Here is a 20,589-nt window from a genome sequence, read left to right on the forward strand (position 1 = left end):
CAACAGAGAGAGATATACCTATATCTTTATCTATCTGAGAGGCATTTAAGGAATTGGCTCATGTGATTATTGGTAAATCTAAAATCTGCAGGGTAGATTGGCACATTGGAGACCCATGGAAGAGTTATAGTTTGAGTCCAAAGATGGTTTTCTAGTAGAATTCCCCCTTCCAAGGGGGAGGTCAGCCTTTTCTTCAGCCTTCAACTGATTAGATAAGGCCCGCCACATTTTGGAGGGTAATCTGCTTTACTCAAAGTTTATTTCTTTAAATGTTAATCTCGAGACGCCTGGGTGGCTCAGTGGTTGAGCATCTGCCTTCAGCTCAGGGAGTGATCCTGGAGTCCTGGGATCGAGTCCTGCATCAGGATCCCCATGAGGGGGCCAGCTTCTCCCTCTGCCTGTGTCTCTGCCTCTCTTTGTCTTTCATGAATGAATAAATAAAATCTTTAAAATGTTAATTCTCATCTAAAAAATTCCTTTAGAGAAACATCTAAAATATTATTTGACCAAGTATCTGGATACAATGGCCTAGCCAAGTTGAGGCACAAAATTAACCATCACACAATATGTAAGAATCACCGGAGATTTAACACTTGTTAAACTTAGATTTCTGGGCTCCATCCTTGAAGATTGATTCTAATTGCAATTCTGATAAAGCTCCCAGGTGATGCTGATGCAGCTGTTCTAGGAATTACTTCCTAAGTGGTATTGTTCTGGATCTGTTATTGTATGATCATGGACCATCATCTTCTACAGGTGTGGAAACTGAAGCCCCACATTATAAATGGGCTTGTCCAAAGAATCTTATTTAATTAGATATTCTAATCCAAATCTTCAAATTTTAGTCCAGGGCTCATTCTTCTTAATGTACTTACAACCAATTAACTTTCTTAGGATGAACCCCAGGTTCGTGATTGAAATTTCCTCAGAATCAAAGTGAACTAGTAGAATTTTTCATAGAACTTGGCAACCTGATCCTAAAATTCATGTGGAAGAGAAAAGGCCAGGATTGGTCAAGGCAATTGTGAAAAAGAATAAGGAGGAAAGACCCATAGTACCACATCTGCAGGGGTTCTATAAACCTATAACAATGAAAGCAGCACAGTATTGACAAATAGGCCATCAGAACAAATCTAGAACCCAGAGTCAGGCCATGTATATATATTTTTTTAATTTTTATTTATTTATGAAAGTCACACAGAGAGAAAGAGAGAGAGAGAGAGAGAGAAGCAGAGACACAGGCAGAGGGAGAAGCAGGCTCCATGCACCCGGAGCCCGACGTGGGATTCGATCCCGGGTCTCCAGGATCGCGCCCTGGGCCAAAGGCAGGCGCCAAACCGCTGCGCCACGCAGGGATCCCCAGGCCATGTATATTTGAGATGTTCATGAAAGAGGTAGCACTATGATGTAGAGATGAGCTATCAATAAATACTGCTAATAAACAGGGCTATTCATGTGAGGAAAAAACAAACCTCCTACCCAAAACATACTTAAAAATCAATTCCAGATGGATCGATGTAGAAGCAACATTTTAAAACTTTGAATAGAAAATTTAAGTAATATTTTTTTATCAGGGCAGATAAAAAAAAGATTTAAGTCTCTTTCTTAAATGAGACACAAAAGTACAAACCATACAGTAAAATAATAATGATAAGCCAATATTTGTTATGCCATTTGATGTCCTACACAATATTCTAAGTCCATTGTGTATTCTAACTCATGTAATTCTCATGAAAACCCTATGAGGCAGCTATTATTATGATCATAAAAGACTGAGATGTGGAGACACTATTAACTACCCCAACGTGGGTGGTAAGTGGTACATGTGGGAGGTGATCCCAGGCATTCTGGCTCCAGAGCCACTGCTCCACACTGTCCCTCAAGACAGGGAAATTGATGACATTCAAGTAAAAAGAATATATATCACATAAACTAATTAAAAATACAAATTATAGAAGAAAGTATTTTTAATGCATATAACCATTAAAGGATTTTACACACACACACACACACACACTTACAAAACAATGATGAAAATTAAACAATCCAATAAAAAAATGGGCACAGCTTATGATCCATCAGTCACTTTTTTGAAAAGGAAATTCAAATGTCCATAATCATATAAAAATACTCATGCTAGTAGATGTAGAAATAATACAATCACTTTGGAGGGTAATTTGACAATATCTATTAAGGTAGAAAGTGTACATTCCTTATAATCCAGGAAATTCTTTGTGTATACAAAGATAGTTTTTGCAGAGTCATTCCAACAAAAAAAATGGAGATAATAACTCAGTAAAGAAATAGTTCAACAAATTGTAGGATAATTACGTTTTGGAATACAAAGTAAAGTAAATCTCGATCTATCTATAAAATTAAAAAACCCAATGTTGAGTGAAAAATAGATAAGGTGAAAAATGACACATATGATACCATTTGAGTAAAACCTAAAAATCTCACACAATAATGTTATATGTTGTGATGGGTGCACAATGTTGCCATAAGGATATAGATCAACTTTAAGATATGATTATCTTTAGGGGGCAGGAGGTAGGCAAAGGGAGAAACTGGAGTATGAAGAGAGGAATTTAGCTGAATCTTTTTATTATTATTATTATTCAAAAAGTCTCTAGGAAACATGACAAAACTGTAAGATGTGTTAAATCTGGGTGGTGGGTATCTGAGTGTTTTCTTATTTTCCATATATTTGAAATTGTCCATAATGACATGTTTTTAAAGAAATTACAAATACTATCTGCACAGTTGTTATTTTTAGTATACAATTGTACTTTTCCCGAGAACTAAAATGCAGGGCTTTCTCCTTTGTGCACATTATTTTTTCTTAGGTATCTTTTTCTACTTATTATAAAATCTTTGAGTTGGAAGAAAATTTAGAGGGCGTTTTGTTCAAATGTACCACTTAAGACAGGCACTTTGGATTCAAATTGGTGTTCCAGGTAAAAACACTTGTTAGAATTTTCCTTTATGCTTAATAATCTGGAAAATATGGTTTTGGTTAATGGGATATTTTGTTTTAACTGAGTCAAGGTCCATGGATAATGAGTTTTTTAAAAAGTAGAAGATAATAAATTGCACTTAGCTTTAATACGATGCTGAACACATACTTTTAACTATAATGACACAGAAGGCTGTGAAGAATTTCAGGGTCATCATTATAACCATCAATTATCATTATTTTGGTAATATGTGGAAAAGCAAATTGAAAGAGATCTGATTGGCAAAATGTCAGCTAATTTGGAATAAAAGGAATAGATGGAGAAAAGGGAATTGTCATTTATGGAGGTATTGTGGGGTGTGCTTTAGATACATATTTCATTTAAATCTTGCAGCAGTCCCGAAAGGTAGGTGTTGTTATTCTTGATTTTCAAAAAAAGGCATTGCCATTAAGAGAGATGAGGTAAAATTTATTCTAAGTCCTATTTGGAAAAATTATCCCAAAGCTGAGAATAAGGCAAACAGATGCCTGTGTGTTCTTTTTAATATCACACTGGAGCTTTATCTAATTGGAGCCCACAGATTATTAGATTAGTTCTCTAGGAGAATGTACTTTTGTTTAACTTGCTATTTGCTATTTATTAGTACCAGACTCTGTGAAGTTATAGGTTAACTTGCGTTTTTTGTTTTTTGTTTTTTTTCTTTCTTACTTTTTTTTTTCTTAGTAAGCTCTATGCCCAACATGGGGCTTGAACTCCCAAGCCTGAGAGCAAGGATTGCACGTTCTGCCAACCGGGCCAGCCACGTGCCCCTCCTAACTTGTGAATTGTTGTCATGAAAGTGCAAATGATTTCTGTCCAGTATGAAATATAATTCCAAAGGTCCTTTTAATCTAACTTTCTATCTATAAATACAGTTTTAGTCTTTCCATTTCTTGGACCAGTTTTAGAATCCTACTGCTTCCCTCATTAATAGGTTAAATGAATTTTGTAAATTTGTACAAGAGTCAAGATTTTAGCTTATCAAAAATACCTTGGCAGGCCCACAGCTAAAGCCATGGCCTTCGCTCCAGAACTCATGCTCTTGCTCTCACATCCTCTCTTTTTGGCATGTGTGGTGTACCTCATTACTGAGAATCCAAGCTTAATTAAGAAATTAGTCCCCCTAAGTGGGGGGGAAGGAGAATCTTATTGTTAGCAAACAGTGCCAGTTCTCATTAATCTGAGAGGTGGCAACAAAAAGGAGAAATCCTATCTCTGGATGTGAATCTCCTAAAATGTAGAGGTCTCATCCTTTGAACCCACACATCTCATTGCTATTTCCCTGTCCAGTAGGTAGAGGGATAACATGAGTTAGCCACAATTTTATCCTATGCGCTTTGTACATTTGTGCAAAATATACGTTTTGTACTGTCTCTTGCACTTCATAGGCTGTGTTGCACAGAACGTTCTCCTGTGAGTATCATCAATGTCCCTATTCTATGATTTCTATCCCCATCTCCACCCAACTGATTTCTCTCTATGCTGAATCTCTGTAAGTCAGATCTTTTCCAAAGATAGTTCTATTGTATAAACTCCATTAGTATATGCTCACACACATATACCACAAAACCCTGCTCAGTCAGTGTAATAAGGGAAGGTGGGACCAAACTAGTGAATGTAGAATCGTGGACCTTTCAATTTTTCAAGGACTGAAGTAGCATTATTTTCAAGTACATTTATACTGGTACTTCAGTGAGGAAACTATGCCCAGTATTTGTCCTTAGGGACTTAATTAATATGGAGGCATGTAATCAGCTTACCAACACGAGGAAGAAATGGGCATTTCTTAAGCGATTGTAAAGTTAAGCAGGTTAAGCAATCTTAGTTTCTGTATAAACCTTTCTAGATTATCAGTTGAAACAGAATAACCTTGCTTGATAAGAAAAACCAATAGAATTTTTTTCAAACCCAAAGAAGGGATGTGTGAATTAAACAGGTGTCCACAGTTCTACATTTTTCCCTATAGGTTATTTCATTAAAGGAGCTAATTGGCTAAGTCCACATCCCTGGTAACATCATCTTGAAGCAAAACGTTGAACAAGGTCTCCTGGCAACTGGCGACCAGTGGCCACTGCCCTTTTGCCCAGAAAAAGGGGGGGGTACTGTTGAACCAAGCAGAACCCAGAGGACACAGGCGGCCAGGCGGGCAGGGTTGCCTGCTGATGCTAATTATCCTAGCCAGCGCTTCCCTTCTGGGGGAGTAGGAGAGAAATTTGTGCCAAGTTCTTGCACAAGGTCAAATGTTTCTGGAGGAAGGCAGCCAGGGTTAAATTAGCAGTCAGAATGAGGTAGAAAGCTGGGTGGAGAAAAACAGGCTGGAGTGGGGGAGTGGGGGAGAAGTCTGGAAATTCAAATAAAGACAGCAGTAAAAAGTAATTACTAACACATTTCCCAATCTGGAAAGCCAGCCACATCCCACACCAGGGCCAGACTCGGAGCTGTTCTGTTCCAAGAAGGTTGGAGCAGGCTCAGGGACAGGAAGAGACTGTGCAAGCCAGCTGCCTGTCCCTGGCCTCAGAGCTGTGCTCCCTGAAAAGGAAAATTCATCTTGAGAGAGAAAGCAAAGGACATTGCCACCTAAATTCTCCATTAAGATAAACATTGTCCATACCTTCAACGTATCTGTCCTTTTTAGGACTGTTCAACGGGGAAAAAAAAATTTCACCAAACATCAAAACAAAGGAAACGGAAGTCTTTTAGGAAAATGTAAGCTTTTGTGAACCTAAAATATCTCCCTTCTCTGCTGTTCATCAACATAACTGGAAGAAAGAAACTGTTTGTGGGAGGGACAGATCTCAGGAGAGGAGGAGGTGGGGAAACAAAAAAAAAAAAAAAAAAAAGAAGGGAGAAGCAATGCTCTCTGGTGTCAAGAAGAAAATCATGTTCGGATTGACTGTTTTGTATTAACTATTTTGACAGTTGATTTTTATTATTTTTTTACCCTCCAACTTCAGAACCGTGACAGACGATTGCTGAACATCAAATTGATGAGTGAATACTTCATTGGATCTGGTTGCCTTAACAACTAAAATAGCCAAAATGTTAAGACAGTCAAATAAGATTGATTATTTTTGATACCATCTGTGGGTGGTTGACCCAAGAATTCTCAGCCTAATCACGCATATAAACACAGAGGCTTTCTCAGCAGATGCAAAAGCAGCCAGAGGACAAGTGAGAAATCCGTCAATCACCTGGATGCCTCATCGCTGCGATGCTACGGAACAGCATGCAGAGAAACACCCAGAAGAGCCTCTGGATTGCTTCTGGGTGCTGGGTGTCACGGGAGGCAGCCAGCCTTAAAAGCTGGGAGTTCTGATCCTTTCAGTTTCTAGCAAAAAGACAGAGCCTGGCTTGTAATGGAAAAACAGATTCCCTCAAATTGTTGTCTGGAGGTGCTGAATCATGCATGAATGTCAGCGGATGACGCCAACCGAGGCATCATTTCACGGGGACTTTATCTGGTGTGAACCAGGAGAATTCTACTTTATGAATTTTCTTTAAACATCCACAGATAATTGTTGTGCTGTGTCATATACCAAAAGGGAAATTAAATCTCTCTCATAATTGGATTTGGTATTTGCAGGCTTTCCTGAAGACAAGGGAAAGGAAATTCATTTTAGATTTTTTTTTTAAATCTTGAATTAAAGAATTGCCATCAGTGGATCAGGTGCCTATCTGAATTTCACCCGGCACTTGCAGAGGGATGAATGCCTTGGTGTGATGGTTCAGGTACCAAAGGTTCCAGGGCTTCACACTTGTTTGTTTGTTTGCTTAAGTTTTTTTCTTTTCATTCTGAGTTCTAAAAAAAAATTATTATTTGATAGCTTGGTGGCAATGCAGTCTGTGTTGAGAAAATAGGAATTGATTAAGAAGTGAGAGACTGTGTGAGTCTGAAAATGAGTGGGGAAAAAAGCCTACAAAGCATTTACAGTGTAATTTCCCAATACAGATTTGAGCAGACACCACAGGCAGTTAGAAACAGATGCATTTTCAATGCTTTATTACCGAACGCAGAATAATCTCTGTTTCCCCCTTTTAAAAGAGAATCCAAGAAAATACAATGCTAAAACCTATATATTAGCATGGCACTCATTTGCATACCTAATTTCTCGAAACTTGAACGAACTCCGTTTCAGCTCAGAGATCCTGACACAGCTAGCATGTAGCTGAATGTCGGGGAAGAACACTTGCAAGAATCATTTATGGAAACAAAACATTAATCTATAAATACAGTCTGCTGGATTAATTAGCAAGGGTGTTAACTTGATGTATTGATTCTTAATGAATCCGGGGACACATTTGAATGTATGTTTCAAACATAATAGGGGTGCCTGGCTGGTTCAATCGGTGGAGTGTGTGACTCTTGATCTTGGGGTGGTTGTGAGTTCAAGCCCCATGCTGGGTGTAGAGATTACTTAAAAAATAAAATCCTGTGAAATAAAGACAATAAGACATAATATCGTATCTTCTTTAAATAATTTTATATTTTACACTACCTTTTACTTTTTTTATTCTGATTGATCCACACCTCAATCCTTGGAAGTCAGGATCTACACTGGACTATGCTGATGAATATGTAGCCATCACTGATGACTGACTGCTTTTTCCTCCCGGCTAAAATCGTTAAGGACTGAACTGCTTTTTATACAAGAGTGGTTGCTAAGTGAACAAGAAAGGTGACCCAAACAGATAATCTACTATGAGACCAGAAAATTGTCACATTCCGAGGCATGTGAACCAGGAAATTCCTGAAGAGTAAGACAGTGGCGAGAGCTAAATGGAAATGTCTTGGTATAGAGAGAAGGTTGTGATGCTAGCTCAAGTTCTAAGAGAGCAAAAACTAGGAACTATTGGATAGGATGAGCCTTGGGTGTTATACTATATGTTGGCAAAGTGAATTTAAATAAAAAAATGAAAAAATAAAATAAAATTTAAAAATGTAAAAAAAAAAAGAAGAAGTGATAAGGAAACGACAGAGACAGCAGAAAGTGAGCAAGGAGTAGAAGGGAAAAACAGAAAGGAAAAGAGTAGCCAAGTCAGATAAATACAGAGAACTGGAGTGGGACTCCATGACCAGTGGGACTCCACTGCCAGTTCTGGGGCAGCTGGCGTTCCTACCCTGGGTTTGGTTTTTCCCTGGGAACCCTTGGTAACACGAGGGAGTCTCTAATCCTTGCATCCAGTGGAGTTTGACTGAAAAAGAATTGCTATCCCCCATGTTGCTCTTGAGGAAACTAAAATGAAAAGAGAAAACAAACATCCTTTCCAGGTCCAGCATAGGGAATATAGGCAATAGCACCATAACAGCATTGTAAGGGGACAGATGGTAGCTACACTTGGGAGCACGGGGGGTAATGTTTAGAGTTACTGGGCGTAATTACTGGGCTAGTTTTTAGAGTTACTGAAGCACTATACTATAAGCTGAAACCAATGCCACATTGTGTGTCAACTATACTTCAATTAAAAAAAAATCCTGGGGCACCTGTGTGGCTCGGTGGTTGAGCGTCTGCCTTCGGCTCAGGTTGTGATCCTGGGGTCCTGGGATCGAGTTCTGCATCAGGCTCTCCGGAGGAGGCCTGCTTCTCCCTCTGCCTGTGTCTCTGCCTCTCTCTGTGTATCTCTTATGAATAAATAAATAAAATCTTTTTATAAAAGATCCTGGGGCACCTGGATGGCTCAGTTGGTTAAGTGTCTTCCTTTGGCTCTGGTCATGATCCCAGGGTCCTGGGTTTGAGCCCCGTGTTGGGCTGTCTGCTCGGCAGAGAGCCTGCTTCTCCCTCTCCCTCTGCCTGCTGCTCTGTCTGCCACTCTGCCTATTTGTGCGCTCTCTCTGTCTCTGTGTGTCAAATAAGTAAATAAAATCTTAAAAAAAAAAAATCCTTTCCTGAAAGGATGAGTGGTATTATTATACATGTACGTAGTAGGGCAGACAATGTACATGTCCAGGTTTTTCTAAAATTGATGCTAATTTCAATTTATCACACTGTGACATTTTAAAAACATGATCCCCAAATCCTTTGATACTCCTCCAATGAGAGGTGGTGCCTACATCCCCTGCCCTTTAATCTGGGTGGGAGTTTGTGACAGCTCCAATCAATGGAGAGCAGCAGAAGTAATGCATAATTTTTTAGACTATCTTAGTAAAGATTATGCAACTTCTACTTGGCCTTCTATAAAAAAAAAGATTTTATTTATTTACGAGAGAGAGAGTATGAGCAGAAGGAGGGGCAGAGTGAGAGAGAGAATCTCAAGCAGACCCCCTGCTGAGCGTGGAGTCAGATGCAGGGCTTGATCTCAATACTCTGAGATCATGACCTGAGCTGAAATCAAGAGTCAGGACACTTAATGGACTGAGCCACTCAGGCGCCCCTCTACTTGGCCTTCTGAGAATGTTTTTGTAACCAATCACTATGCTGTGAGGAAGCCCAACCTAGCCCTCATGGACAGACTGGAGATATGCTGAGGTTATACAAAGAGAAAGAGAGAGAGAGAGAGAGAGAGAGAGAGAAGTTCACCAACAGCCCTCCTTTCTCTCATCATCCCCTCCGTTACCCCCCCGCCTGCCACCCTCACCACTGTTCGAACTCCAACCACTGTTGGACTGCAAGTACATGGGAGACCAAAGCCAGATCCACCCAGCTGAGACCTTCTGGATTCCTGCCTCACAGAAAGTGTGAATAAAATAATTACTGTTTTTAGCTAAGTTTTGAACACAGCAATAAATATTTGGTGAGAGCATGATTAACCAAATGTGTACTACAACCAGAACCTAAAGAAGTCTACTAGGTTTTGTGCTTCCTCCTTAGTGTAGAAAGGCCAATACACAATACTTTGTTCTTTACCTTGAAGAAGATGTCTTGGCCTGTCCCAAATCACTAGACTGATGAATATTTCATTGATGTGGTCGTTCCCTGGGTCTTCATTAGAATATTCTTTTCCACCTTCTGCAGCTCATGTATCTTACCAAGGCCTCCAAAATACCTGCCACTTCATGCTTATTAGACCTGATTAACATGATGTCACCAACAAAAAGGACACGTGAATGGTTCCCTGAAATGCCCAAATAGGTAGGTCACTATATTATGAGAGAAGGAGGGAGTTAATTTACCTCTGGAGCAAGATCCTAAGAATGTACTGTCGTTTATCTTGTATGTGGATCGACGGCTGAATGCCGTGTACTAGAAACTACACTAATCTGCTCCAGTAAAGATACCGCTTTTGGTACAGCAGCAATAGTTGGGCTACTACTTGATCTGTGGGAGTCCACTGTCATACGACTGCAGGATGTTTCAGGTTTTTGTAGGTACAAGGCTGGTGAATTAAATAGGGATGCTGTGGTAAATACCAAAGACTAAGGAACCAAAATAAATGTTCTATCAATCCCTTATTCCAGTTGTATATTCAGGGACTAGAGAAATGACCCACAGTTTAGGGACCTGATGCTCAGCTGACCTACTATGAACTGGGTGTCAGTGTCAACACACAGTTCTTGAAATGTTTCAGTATTCATTTGCCTTTCCCCAATACAGGGTACCCTAGGCAGATGACAGTAGATCCCTCTGGAGAAAGACGGGGAGAATCATTACAATAGTACTTGCTATGATCTTGCAGGGTCTTTTTTTTTTTAATTAATTAATATTATTATTATTATTTTTCATGAGAACCAGCCTTTCTTTCAGTTGATGGGCTCTGGATTGACAACTAGATCAGATGCAGAAACTTCGTTTTTTGACATTTTATTGTCAGTAGCCCTTAGCCTTTGTTTCCTTTTGTTGTATAGATTGAGAAATAACTGTTGCCTGGTCATTGTGTCTTGACCCTGGAAATGCTGTATTCCATTAACTATCTCCATAGCACTACATGAGTCATGCCTCCTTGCTCCAAACTTGCCACTCTTTATAAGAATTGAGCTCACTTTACTTTTGATAGTTACGTGTTACCAGGAGTCTATCAACATTTTGCTATCCAAGAGCCGGTTCTGCAATAGCATCCTCCGAAGTCAGTCCTGGTCTATAGAGGTCAGCCACCATACAGATGATAACAATGCTGGTGTCCGCAGAGAATCTCATTTTCTTTGCTAAATGGAATGTCCTCTGAAGTCGTTCACAGAACAGGATAAGCTAACAGGTTTTCTGACATTGCATGATATAGCCGTGCCAATACGGCTGTTCTCCCTCAGCCTTTCCATCCCTTCCTCCATCATTGGCTACAAGAATTTTGGCATGTCTCCAGAGGTTCTTGCTAGGATCTTAAATCCTGCATCAAGGGCAAGTGCTCCAGTATCTATAAACTATTCTTTATCCAACTTTACATTCTATCCCCTTTTATCCAGCTCCCCCAAGAATCCAGTCCATTCATCCTGCTGTCCTGTGCCAGGAAATGTTGGCTAGATCCTTCAGCTACTTAGATATATAAACTCCTTCTCTGATTTGTAATCCCAGCACTTCCCCAGTTGGGTTACATTGTGACTCGACTCTAAGCTATTCTTCTGGTGATTATAAGAGAAGGCAAGGTGGATTATGAGTAGTGCATGTTACCTGGCAAGGTAGAGTCTTCTGCATCATCAAGTAAGAAAGAAGGATTAGCCTTTGGTAAAAAAAGAATATCTCCCCCTTTTTTTCTAGGACCAGATAGTCCAGTGGAATCTGACTATTTTTAGACTTGGTTTAGATTCTTCATTCTGAGTCTCAGAGTGTCCCTCCTCCCAAACAGGGCCATGAGCTTAGTGTAGGATACTTACCAAGGGGAAATTCCAGCCTCCATGGAACTCTGCTACTCTTCTACTTAAATCAGGCCAGGCCTGATCCTCAAGTTTTTCTGCTGTCTGTCTTGGTGAAGATAGGAGTCTCTTTAAATGTTGCCAAGTAGGCCCTCTGGATTTCACACTTTGCTTATATTGGTAGTTAGTTGCCCTCAGCCTTTCATTGACATCCTCTAATGCATGGATGGCCCATAGCAATAGGGGTCATTTCTAAAGTTCTTATAATTACTATTTGCCACAAAACTCTCAAACGTCAGAAATACTGTACTTGCTGGTACAATTTGCTTCCATCAGTATCCTATCCCAATTCATCACTGGTGAAAGTTTTAATGATTACTACAAGGACATGATAAGGGCTATTAATGCTTTATCTTCCACCATTATGAAGTCATCACTGCCAGCTGGTTGAAGTCTGCTTTCTTGGGCCCCTTCTGGTACCATCTGTGGCAGGTCAGGTTCCCTAGGAAACAGGTTCTGAAATTCTTAGAATTGTGTGCAGGTTTATCGAGAGCGTGCTCTCAGAACAATAACCATGAGAGGTGAGAGAGGAAAAGGGCTGGGCCTAGGAAGAAATAGAACCGTCAGGAAATTACAGCAAAGCCCCAACCAAGTTTAAGAGGAGTTCTGGAATATCAGATGATCTTTTGATGTTGTCCTGCCCTGATGTTGTCCTACCTTCACAGACCATGCCTCCCCCCACCTCAACTTAAACATCTTGGCACCAGGAAGAGAGGGCGACTTTGGTGGGGGCACTTCTCTTGGGCTGCTGCCAATTCTTGGAGAGGAGCTTAGCCAAGAGCTCCCTAGAATCTGGGGGAATTGTGACCTTGGTTCTGAGAAAGGGATCCGGTTGGCATATGACAACATTCATTATCCCACAAGATGATGTTAAAAACAAGACAAGAGGCCCAGAATGGAGTTGCTTAGGCTAAGCTCCATGTGACCAAACCAAGACTTAGAGTTTCAGTTCTCCCAGAAATGGAATCTTAAACCAGTCAATCAGGAACTGCCAGATGAGCACTAGTTAAGTAAAATGTTTGATAGACCTCTGCTGTCTTTCTAAAAAAAGTAACTTCACAATAACAATCTTTTTTTTTTTTTTTTTGGCCTAGGACAACTTCTTTGATATTACTCCCTTCTGCCTATAAAAGTCTTTCATTTTATATATCTTCACGAAGCTTCTTTCTTTCTGATATATCGGATGCTGCCTAATTCATGAATTGTTGGATAAAGCTAATAAGATCTTTAAGATTTACTTAGTTGCACTGTATGTTCTAACAATGACAACTGTTTTCCATCTCTGCATTAGGGCCTCCCAAATATTCCTGATCCGCCAGCTGCTTTCCCCACACTAGACATGGCAAAGCAACAGCATGGGTAGAGTTAGGCAGTGAGCATTGGGTATGGTGGGATCCCACAGCACACAGAACTGGTCTGGGAAAGGGCGTTGTCTTCCAGGCTGTCTGCAGGTTCTTTATCAGATTAGATATTTTGCACAAGCCCAAGTGGCCTGCGAAGTAAAGGATATCTGTGATACTGTAATTTATACTAAGAAATATATGTTTGGTTATTGTCCTTTGTTCCTGGCCCAGCACTCCTAGAACCCTTGGCATTTCCTAAGTGATCAAATCAATAAAGGTGTCTCTTGTTAATGAGGTAACTTTTGGAAAGCCCCTAAGTAACCAAAGGCTGGTTGCCAGGGGAACCAACCAAGTGATTAGAGGTGATGAAAGCTCCAGGGAGGGGAGAGGGGCTGAGATTGGGTTCAATCACCAACAGCCCAAGATTGAAAAAAATCATATCTATGTACTGAAGCCTCCATTAAAACCCAAGGAGTCAGGATCCGAAAGCTTCCTGGCTGGTGAACACAGGGAGAGCCAGGGAGAGTGGCGAGCTTGGAAGGGGCATGGAAGCTCTGCGCCCCTCCCCACTACCTTTCCCTATGCCGGTCTCCCACCTGGCTGCCCCTGAGCTAGTATATCCTTTTATAATGAACTAGCACTATGGTAAGTAGAGTGTTTCTCTGAGTTCTGTGAGGTGCTCTAGGATGTTAATCAAACCAAAGGAGGAGGTCGTCGGAACCTCCAAGCTATAGCTGGTTGTCAGAAGCGGTGACTACCTGGACTTGCCATTGGATATGAGGTGAGGGGGAGTTGTCTCATAGGACCGGAAGCTTCAGTTGTGGGGTCCGATGCTATCTCCAGGAAGACTGTGTCAGAATGGAGTTGTTGGCTGGTGTGGGGGTGGGGGGTGGTGGGGGGGGAAACACATATTAAGAGTATCAAAGTAAAAATATTTGGACTTTTAACATCCTTTGAGCCATAACCAAAGGATGGCAGCAAGATCTGGTGGGAAAATCTACTGCCCTTAGGACCAGAAGATACAGGACTTTGGAGTCTAGTCCCAGCTTTGCCTCTCATTGCTAAATACTTTGGGGAAAATCACTCAAGGTCTTTGCATCTCAATTTTTGAATTGTAAAATGAGTACAGGATGACCAAGTTGAGTTACATTCATTTTACAGGTGGCTATAAGAATCAGAGGGGCAATATTTGTGACATATAAAATATTATTATTGCTTTGATTAAAAGGTGAATTTCTTTAAGGATTGTACCAAGGGCTCTAAATTAACTTTATTTTTATTCTTCATGAGCTCTGAGTCACTAATTGGTAAATCTTTCCAAATTATACTATTTTACCTTAAAATGGTTGGTTTTTCCTCCTGTGGATTCCAGAGGTAAGCCCAAAGCAAACCTTGCCAGGTGCTTATTGGCAGTCAGTCTGAGATGCTTTGGTTTGGAAACCTCCCCTCCATGGTATAGAAAGGACCAATTTCAAGCAAATCATTTAATAATAGGAGATGCGCATTTTGCACAATAGCAGCTGAAAGTAAAACCTAAAGTAATACTCACTAAGTCTCCTAGGATAGGAAAAGGGAGAGAGAGAAAAGATGGACAGAGAGGAATGATAATAACACTCCATACACATATAGATTTTTCCCTCCATTGATTTCCAAGCATTTGGCAAACTTTAACCAGCTAATCCTCGCATATCCCTTTGAGGTTAAGTAGGCGGCAAGTATTATCCCTGATTTTCAAATGGAGAAATAAAGGTACAAAGGGCTTAAGTGCCTCGCCTGAGGTCACAAACATGGCCCAGGATGATGAGGACGCCAAGGAGATGTAGGACCCGACATGCAACCCACAGTCCAAACTTGGAGATCTCTCTCTGCAGAATCATTTGGGTTTTTTGTGGATCTTTCCAAAGCAGAAATCCTTGACAATTCATTGTCCCACAGACAGAAGGTGTATCTTTGCTCCTCTATAGCACTTGCTGTGGATCAAAGGCAAAGATCCATATTTTCAGGCGTGATGAACTTTTCTACAGTTAAGCCAAACTCAACACGGGCAGCAAAGAGGCCTTTTGTGTGTGTGTTTAATTTCCAAGTAAGACATTGATGTTCTTTTCTGGGGCTGAACACTCTTTGAATCCACCAGCAAGGCAGAGCCTGCGAACAAAACCCTTTCTATTCACTTCAAACTGTAGTATCTTTGCTAAACATTCTTCAGAGAATTCCCAGCATTGTTTGACAGGTTACCAAGGCTTCTCTTCCAACTTCCCAGCTGACCCCTGTTCATCTAGTATCGTCGATGTTGCCAGGAGAAACAGACTGGCCTCACCAGATTAAAGCTTTCTGTGGGATATAAGACAATTCTGCATTTAAAAAGAGAGAGAGAGAGAGAGAGAGAGAGAGAGAGACTACTCTGCCGAGAATGCAAAAAGCCTTTAGGAATAGAAACAGGTAGAAAATCTATGACTCAAGATAGAACAGAATTATTTCACCTTAATGAGACTCACAAAACATTGAATATTTTAAAACCCAGTCATTATGAGCAGAAAATGGAATTTTCATCCAGAATCCATTAAGCGCTGTGGTGTGTTCAGGGCATTCTGCATCAGTCCTGAGGCTCTTCACTTGGTGACCTGTGGCACCCAGGATGCTGTTCCATGTCCCTAAGGAAAAAAAAAAAAAAAAAACAACCTGAGTTTCTCTGAATTGGAAGTTCAGAGGAAGAAAGAGGGAAGGGATTTTGAAAGGTGGGGTGGGGGGAGGAAGGGGAAAAGGCAAAGTGAAAGGACTATTTGGATTACAAAATAATTCCCAAGCCTTCTGTTCAAGTTAGACCATGTTCGGTGTCCGGTGCAAGTGTGAGTAAGTTGTGTTTAAAGATAAATTGAGCCACATTAAACATTTTACGATTTTATTTGAACGTTTATTTGAATGGGGAGGTGTCAACCCCGAAGGGGTCAGGCGCTCTCAGCCAAGGAGAGCCAGGGGAGAGATTTGTATACACAATGTGCGGAAGCAATTAAAGGGAAATTAGTGATTGGCTGCAGCCTAAAGCCTAGTTGCCTGTTGGTGATTGGTTGTCCTTAGCATTTTGATTTTGTAATCTAGAGGCACTTCCAGGCTTGGAATTTTGGTTTCTTATGCAGGCCACCGTGGCATTAGACTCTCACAGTCTAACAGTCTCCTTGTTTAATTATTTAATTATTTGATTATTTATTTATTTATTTATTTTTGTTTAATTAATTTAACAGGAGTGAATCTAGGGCTCACTGAACCAGGCCCTACATGTCCTGAGTTGGGGTCCAGCTCATCTGTGCACTGGGTCTGTGACCTTGGCCAAGTCTCTTTTGATACTTACAGCCCTCAGTTTCCTCATAAATCAAACAAGGGAACTAGGGGGTTTTTAAGGTTTGTTTTTTTTGTTTTTTGTTTTTTTTTTTTAACAATCTCTGAATGACTCGTGGCCAAAACAACAAATTAGCTCTCTTTCCCTTCCTCTTTCACTCCTTCCTTTCTAATCAGCTCCTGGCCTAAGGCCAGTATTTTTTCTAGCTGGGTCATCCAGACTTGTTTCTTGCATTGAATTTAATTTGATTTATTTATTTTTAGAATCTTCATGTTTCCCATCTCTTTTTTTTCTTATTTTTTACTTAAATTTGATTGACGTATACCGCATTATTGGTTTCAGAGGTAAAGGTCAATGATTCATCAGTTGCATATAACACCCAGTGCTTATTACATCATAGGCCCTCCTTAAAGTCCATCACCCAGTGACCCCATCTCCTCACCCTAGTTCCCTCCAGCAACTTTCAGTTTGTTTCCTATAGTTTAGAGTCTCTTATGGTTTGTCTCCATCTCTGATTTCGTCTTGTTTTATATTTTCCTCCCTTCCCCCATGATCCTCTGTTTTGTTTCTTAAATTCCACATATAGGTGAGATCATATGATAATCGTCTTTCTCTGATTGACTTATTTCGTTTAGAATAGTACCCTCTAGTTCCATCCACGTAATTGCAAATGGCAAGATTTCATTTTTTGATGGCTGAGTAATATTTCATTGTAAATATGCACCACATCTTCTTTATCCATTCATCTGTCAATGGACATCCAGGCTCTTCCACAGTTTGGCTATCGTGGACGTTGCTTCTATAAATATTGGGGTGCAGGTGCCTCTTCAGATCACTACATTTGTATCTTTCGGGTAAATACCCAGAAGGGCAATTGCAGGGTTATAGGATAGCTCTATTTTCAACTTTTTGAGGAACTTCCACACGGTTTTCCAGAGTGTCTGCACCAGTTTGCGTTCCCACCAACAGTGCAAGAGGGTTCCCCTCTCTCTGTATCCTCACCATCATCCGTCATTTCCTGACTTGATCATTTTAGGTATTCTGACTGATATAAAGTGGTATCTCATTGGGGTTTTGATTTGCATTTCCCTGATGCCGAGTTATATTGAACATTTTTTCATGCGTCTGTTGGCCATTTGTATGTCTTCTTTGGAGAAATGTCTGTTCATGTCTTCTGCCCATTTCTTGATTGGATTATTTGTTCTTTGGGTGTTGAGGTTGATAAGTTCTTTATAGATGTTGGATACTAGCCCTTTATCTGATATGTCATTTGCAAATATCTTCTCTCATTCTATCAGTTGTCTTTCGGTTTTGTCAACTGTTTCCTCTGCTGTGCAGAAACTTTGTGTCTTGATGAAATCCCAATAGTTCATTTGTTTTTCTTGTCTTTCGGGATGTGTCTAGTAAGAAGTTGCTGGGGCTGAGGTCGAAGAAATTGCCACCTGTGTTCCCCTCTAGGTTTTTGATGGATTCCCATCTCACATTTAGGTCTTTCATCCATTTTGAGTCTATTTTTGTGTAGCATGTGAGGAAATGGTCCAGTTTCATTCTGCATTGGCTGTCCAATTTTCCTAACACCATTTGTTGAAGAGACTGTCTTTTTTCCATTGGATAGTCTTTCCTGCTTTGTCGAAGATGAGTTGACCAGAGTTGCGGGTCCACTTCTGGCTTCTCTACTCTGTTCCATTGATCTACGCATCTGTTTTTGTGCCAGTACACACTGTCTTTTTTTTTTTTTAAGATTTATTTATTTATTTATGATAGACATAGAGAGAGGGAGAGAGAGAGAAAGGCAGAGACACAGGAGGAGGGAGAAGCAGGCTCCATGCCAGGAGTCCGACGCGGGACTCGATCCCGGGACTGCAGGATCGTGCCTTGGGCCAAAGGCAGGCGCTAAACTGCTGAGCCACCCAGGGATCTCCAGTACACACTGTCTTGATGACCACAGCTTTGTAATAGAGCTTGAAGTCTGGAATTGTGATTCCCCCAGGTTTGGTTTTCTTTTAAAACATTTCTTTGGCTATTCGGGATCTTTTCTGATTCCATACAAATATTAGGTTTATTTGTCCCAACTCTGTGAAATAAGTTGATGGTATTTTGATAGGGATTATATTGAATGTACAGATTGCTCTAGATAGCATAGATATTTTAGCAATATTTGTTCTTCCAATCCATGAGCATGGAATGATTTTCCATTTCTTTGTGTCTTCTTAAATTTCTTTCATGAGTGTTCTATAGTTTTCTGAGTAAGATCCTTTGCCTCTTTGGTTAGGTTTATTCCTAGGTACTTATGATTTAGGGTACAATTGTAAATGGGATTGACTCCTTAATTTCTCTTTCTTCTCATTGTTAGTGTACAGAAATACAAAAGACTCCACCCCCAAATTGCTAGAACGCATACAGGAATTCAGCAAAGTGACAGGATATAAAATCAATGTTTCTTGCATTTTAGAACACACTCTTTCCTCACTCGCCTGCCCCAAGCTGCCGAAGTCCATCTCTGAGGAAAACAGGAGAAAGAGGACTTTTGGGGAAGGAGAGAAATTGTCTTTGTTGATGGTTCATTCTCTCAAGCAGGGCCTTTACATACAAAACCTCATTCACTCTTCAACCCTGAGAGGAAAATGTTGTTAAGATCATTTTATAGATCAGGAAACTGAAAGTCAGGAGAGATAAAGTGACTTGTGGAGATCAGGCAGTCCTGAGAATAGAGTCAAGGCCACGCAATTGATGGAGCCAAGGGCAAAAAGAAAGTGCAGGGGCCTTGTTCGAACATTATGAAGAATTTCCAGGCAGGGACAGCAGAGCGTGGGACCGAGTGTGGGTCCCTGCATGCTCAGGTCTCTGTGACCGCACAAGTAGGAAGCTCGTGAGGCCAGCCCCAGGAAGTCAGAAATGAACTTGCTCTCTGTGTACACCTTGTGTCTGGATTTGCTCCATTCGTTCCTTCCGAGCCACTCCTCTGCACCATGCTCTGTGCCCAGGAGCCTGAGTTCTTGGACATGGCCTCTGGTCCTGGCTGAGGTTTGGCCAATGGGAGGCACTGGTGAGAAGCTGGAGGGCAGGAGAGTGTGAGCTTCCTCCCTGTCAGGTCAGGTCAGGTGGCAGTTTGTGTCCTCCCCGCTCCCTAAGCCCTGTGACCAATGTCACAGTGGCCACTGCCGTAGATTTAGTTTCTGGTTCCTTCCCTCCCCCTCGGGGCCCTGTTTCCTGTGGCTAGTCCCAGCCTTCTCCATCCCTCACCACCGTCCGTGCCTTCGGAAATAGCCCTCTTTAAAGAATGCCATCTGTTTCCTACAGGGTATCTGTTGTTTTGCTTGCCCATTTTTTTCACTCTTCTTCTGGGAACTGTGGCCTGCTTTTTCTTGGGAGAACTCCTGTCCTGCCCCCAGGTGCCCAGGGGTCATATGACTCAAGCCTGGTCACAGTCCCCCCAACCTCCCTTGCTACCTTGACCACCTCAAGGATGCACACATCTCCCAGGGACATTTCTGTTGGAATTGGGGGTGGAGGGGGTGAGATCCTGTCTCTTTCTTGGCAGGAATCAGAACATTTTTTTCTGTAAAGGGCCACATAGTAAATATTTTAGGCTTTGCAGTCCACATTGGGTCCCATCTCATAGCATTCTTTGTTTGTTTGCTGTTTTACAACCCTTTAAAAATTTAAAGCCGTTTTTATCTTGCCATGTGTGGAGTTGAAGGAGTGCAAAAACAGCTAGTAGTTTGCTGGCTCCTTAGGGACACAGTACAGAAAAAAATGAGGCAAAGAACTACCGGCAGCCATTGTCTCTAGTGGCGTAGAAGAGGCCAGCAGGCGTGTGTGAACATGCGTGCTGAGCAAAGGAGAAATTCTAGAAGCATTGGGACTTCCCTTTAGAGTCATTAACGCCCTGGTTGTGCAAGCCTGTCTTCTGCCTATGAGCCACCCATCCCTCTTCCCAGTGGCTGAGCTCACCTGAGCGGGTTTGAGCTGGGTTTCTGTTATTTGCAAAGGACCAAAGAGGACCAGCTACCTCTTCCTAAGTCCAGAGCCCAGGGCCAGCCCCTCCCGGGATCCCAGGGGTCTCAGAGCCATGCGGTGCAGCAGCCACGCACCTCGACAGCTCTTGGTCAAGGATGCCGAGCGCCGTGAAGGCGG

At 41.3% G+C, this 20,589-nt stretch overlaps 1 long non-coding RNA gene across 2 annotated transcripts; it reads right to left on the reverse strand.

Annotated features, from left to right (window-relative positions):
• Positions 1–6,975: 6,975 nt before the first annotated feature.
• On the reverse strand, positions 6,976–13,891 carry LOC102154483. Of its 2 annotated transcripts, none has more exons than XR_005383252.1 (4): positions 13,877–13,891; positions 11,737–12,217; positions 9,839–10,046; positions 6,976–7,426 (listed from the first exon to the last, which is right to left on the reverse strand). It is a non-coding gene; the product is annotated as an uncharacterized LOC102154483 (long non-coding RNA). The 2 variants fall into 2 exon arrangements; XR_005383251.1 differs by lacking the exon at positions 13,877–13,891 and adding an exon at positions 12,433–12,569.
• Between the last annotated feature and the right edge of the window lie 6,698 nt (positions 13,892–20,589).

Source organism: Canis lupus, chromosome 33 (assembly GCF_011100685.1).
Source record: "Canis lupus familiaris isolate Mischka breed German Shepherd chromosome 33, alternate assembly UU_Cfam_GSD_1.0, whole genome shotgun sequence".
Taxonomy (NCBI): domain Eukaryota; kingdom Metazoa; phylum Chordata; class Mammalia; order Carnivora; family Canidae; genus Canis; species Canis lupus.